Genomic DNA, 4,594 nt, shown 5'->3' with positions numbered 1-4,594 from the left:
CATGTTCTATCTTATTAGATTTCAGAGATGTGGACATGGTACAATATCTCCGATTCAAAACTGTCAGCTAAAAAGAGATGGCTGGAGTCTTGGATTAATAATTTGAAAAGATATTGAGTGAAAAGAGAGGAAAATAGTTGCAAGGCCTAAAGGCAGATTTTCTGATCAGAAAGCCCTCTGTATTTCTCACCCATTATCCTTATTTAAAAAATGAATTGATATGCCTCTTAATATTCTCAATGAGAAAGTCTGCGACATGGCTGGTATTGATGGTCAGGACAGCTCAGAATTTTTCTCACAGTCATGCAAAGAGGAGGGGCAGTGGGAAATACTACCTACATTTACATTTGGATGAAAAATCATTGAAGACCTTGATTATAAATGGAAAAAGGAAATGAATGAAACATTCACAGAGAAGGAAATTTAAATAATAAGCAAACACATTTTTTTTCCGTAGCTCACGCAATAGCGGGTATGATGTGGTTAAATTGCGTGCCCCTTAGCTGTGCAAGCAGGGAGGATATTTAATAATGTTACTGAGCTCCCTGGGTGCTGTGCACTCCCTGCCAGCCGCAGCCTGACTGCACCAGGGCAACACCATGGCACAGGGCAGCCTCGACTTCAAGCTTGGCACCAAAGCTGATGGTGAGACCAATCTAAAAAACCTCCAGTCCATTTTCCAGGAACAGAGAATGATGGAGTCAGTTAAATCTGGCAGGACCATGGCTATTTAGCAACCTACGTGAACAAAAATGGTAGCTTTGCCAATTTGAGAAGCTATCCACGTGGATTCATGTTGGTGGACCTTAAGAGTTAAGACAGCGATGCACAAAGCAAAGAAGAGGTTGACAATCTTTTGAATAAAATAGAAGAAGGAATGAAAGAACTGAATCAGGACAGTGCTGTGAAGGTGAAGTGATTATGTACCACCCATAGTTCGAGGAGGTGCCATTGACAGATACAGGCCCACTGCTGATGGGCACCTGGTTGAGTAGGACATAGATGAAATGGTGTATGATGAAGACTCACCTTATCAGAACACTGAAAGTCTACACCCAAAGCAATTTGGAAATATTCTCATCTTCAGTAGGGATGTTAATTTGGCAAGGAGTGATTTGGCATATACCCAGGCCATAATGGGCAGTGGAAAAGAAGATGACACTGGCAAAGACGTACTGATTCTGGGAGGTGGAGATGGGGGCATATTATGTGAAATGGTCAAACTGAAACCAAAGATGGTCACTATGGTAGAGATTGACCAAATAGTGATTGATAGGTATAAGAAATATATGCGAAAAACTTGTGGAGATGTCTTAGACAATCTTAAAGGAGAATGCTATCAGTTTCTAATAGAAGGAGGTATTCCAGTGCTGAAGAAGTACACCAAAGAAGGGAGAAAGTTTGATTATATGGTTAATGATTTGACAGCTGTTCCAATTGCCACATCTCCAGAAGATTCCACATGGGAGTTTCTCAGACTGATTCTTGAACTTTCAATGCAAGTATTGAAACAGGATGGGAAATATTTTACACAGGGGAACTGTGTCAATTTGATGGAAGTCCTGTCGCTTATGAAGAACAGCTCAGGCATCCGTACTGTCCCAGTGGAATTCTCAAAGGAGATAGTCTGTGTCCCTTCATACTTGGAGTTTGGATATTTTACACTGTTTGGAAGAAAATTAAACCTTGAAGATTAATATCACCTAATCATGTGTTCTGCAAATAGCCATCCTGACCTTTATAAGCTGTAGGTGACACAGAAATGAGTCAGGCAATTGATTGTGAATTCCTTTAAAGTTTTTTTCTAATTATTATTTTTAATTTAAAAAAAGCATACGGAAAAATGTGTATTTTGATAAGCTAGGGTGTTATTTTTTGAAAGTCAGCTAAAGGATGGTAGGCAGCCCACTGAAGGCTGCTGAATGCATGAACCCTTAGAATGTGATTTTTGTTACTTTTGATTTCTGTGTTGGGTTTTTTGTTTCAGTAGAGCTTCAGTTTGTATGTTAGGAAGAATGAGCAGTATTGTTTTGTTCCTGAGGCAAATTCTTGGTTGTGTTTCTTGACCAAAAAAATTGACTTAGATAATAAAATTTGGTTCTCATAAGAGAATTAAAGACAAAAATGAAATAGCATTGCTTCCATTAAAATCACAAAAGAGAGAAAAAAAATAATAATGTTACTGAAATGTCCTGGGATCTGCATTTCTTCCCAGTTCAGGTCCATCTGTGTGCTGGCTTGAAACTGTTATGGACCCCAGCAAAGCCATGCTCTTTTAATCCAGTCTTCTGGGTGCAGATTTGTTGGGGGTGAGATCTTTTGATTAGGTTGTTTCCATGGAGATGTGGCCCACCCAATTTGATTAGACTATTTCCATGGAGATGTGACTCCACCCATTCAAGGTGGGTCTTAATTAGTTTGCTGGAGTCCTTAAGAGAGCTCACAGAAAAAAAGAGTTCAGAGAAGCAGAGAGAAATGCTGAGACAGAAATGCCTCTGGAGGAACAAGCAAGGATGCAGAGAAGCCCAGAGACATTTTGAAGAGAGAAGGACCAGCAGACTCCTCCAGGTGCTGTCCCGTGTGACAGAGGAACCCTGGATGCCACTGGCCTTTCTTCAGAGGAGATATCATCCTATTGATGCCTTAACTGGGACATTTTCATGGCTTTAGAACTGTAAATTTGTAACCTAATAAACCCCATTAGAACTGTAAATTTGTAACCTAATAAACCCCATTGTAAAAGTCAATCCATTTCTGGTATTTTGCATTCTGGCAGCTTTAGCAGACCAGAACAATCTGAAAGTTATCTCTCCAACCCTCTTCCTTTGGTGCTGGGATTGCTTGTTTGTGGCAACTCCCACTGCATGGAAAACAGTGTGTCACTTGGAACTCTCCTTCCATCTGCAGTAATAACAGAGCTCTCATTTGTAGGGCACAGATCATACTCCACACATTTTTCTAAGTACTCATGTATTAATTAACTGAATCTTTACCACCATGCTATGATACAGGTACTATTCTTCTACAGAGAAGTAAACTGAGGCATAGAGTTATTAAATAGATTCCCCCCAGGTTATAGAACTGGGAAGTGCCTGAGCTAGGATTCAAAACCAGGCAGTCTGGCTCCAAATCCCACCCTATACCTCTATATCTTAAAACGACTTACCTTTTCACTGGTGCCTCTTACTCCCTTCTTACCTTAACTCAGCTTTTCCCACTCTCTGTCAAAAGCCTACTCTGTGATGTGTAGTTGGGTACTCACCCTTGGGGCAATGATTCAGCAGTCAAATCCTTTTTTTTTTTTTTTTTGATAAATACAGTTAATTTTAAAAATCCATATGAAAAAAATTAGGGCTAAACACATTAATACTCCACAGGATTTCTCCAACCTTTTATTTTACATTATTTGGTTGTGCATCCCTAACATCTGAGGGAGCCACTGTTGTGCAGGACACAATGGGGAACAGCACATAACTTAAATAGCAGCTGGACCCAGAGGACACTTCCTTCCTGTTGGGGTGAAAGCTGCGTTTTCTCCCACACTGCACGTCTCTTGGAGTCTTGGGGATGGAGGAAGTTCTCCAGGTGCTTCCAAACCATTACTCTTTCGTCTGCATGGAAACATAAGCTTTAGTCCTTAGAGGTGAATGGTATTCAACCAGACCACTCTTTACTAATTCTCATTGCCTTTATTTGCTGACATCTTTCCCTTCCATCACTTTCCCTCCTTTATTGAAGGCTTTGGCAATTGGAGAGCTATTTTCCTGCCCATCCAAATTCCTTCAGCTATCATGGGCAACATTTATTTAGATAAACACCCAACCACCGGACCTCCAAGCTCCATTTTCTTTGTGACTCCCATGATTCTAATCCTTACTCCCCTTCAACCACCATCACCCCTGGTTACTGCCAGGATTCCTCCACCCATGAGAATTTAAACTGCTGTATCCCATAGTAATCTAAATTTCCTTCCTTCTAGTTTACTCCCTTCTTTACGGTGCTTCTGAGTTTTAACCACATTAAGATTGCTGTGCTCACAGTTTTCCCTTTGTCTCATAGCCTGTCTCATAGCTCCCTTTCCAATGCATCACTTTCTTCTCTACCCAGTCAAGATCTCATGGTGCACAACTTCAACAAGTCCACTGCTGGGTCCTCAAATCTCCCACCCTCTTTTCTTTTTGCTAGATCTGTCCAGTTCTGCTCTATCATCCTTTCATTCCTACTATCAAAGATTCTCTTCTCAGACTAGTGAATCCTAATGCTTGAAAAAAAGAAGGAAGATGATATTTGCCCTTCTCTCTGTCCAAACTGGGATACTCTTCCACTTCCTCTTCCTGTCTATACAAGTAATAGAGGTGCTTTGGTTTCCTAGCTGCCAAAATAAATATCATGCAATGAGTTGGCTTAAACAATGGGAATGCATTGGCTCACAATTTTAAGGCTAGAAGAAGTCCAAAATCAGGCATCAAGGTGATGCTTTCTTTCAGAAGGCTGTGGAGTTCTGGGACTGGCTGCTGGGGAAACTTGGTCCTTGGTTTTTCTGTCACATGGCAATGAATGATGTGTACTTTCCTGGTTTCCCCTTTCTATTCTG

The 4,594-nt window shown here is 40.7% G+C and overlaps 1 pseudogene; it reads left to right on the top strand.

Annotated features, from left to right (window-relative positions):
• Nucleotides 1–599: 599 nt before the first annotated feature.
• On the top strand, nt 600–1,690 carry LOC119530210 (annotated as a pseudogene).
• Nucleotides 1,691–4,594: the final 2,904 nt, after the last annotated feature.

The sequence above is a fragment of the Choloepus didactylus genome, chromosome 3 (assembly GCF_015220235.1).
Source record: "Choloepus didactylus isolate mChoDid1 chromosome 3, mChoDid1.pri, whole genome shotgun sequence".
Taxonomy (NCBI): domain Eukaryota; kingdom Metazoa; phylum Chordata; class Mammalia; order Pilosa; family Megalonychidae; genus Choloepus; species Choloepus didactylus.
The sequence above is the reverse complement of the archived record's forward strand: the minus strand, read 5'-3'. Positions and strand labels throughout refer to the sequence as shown.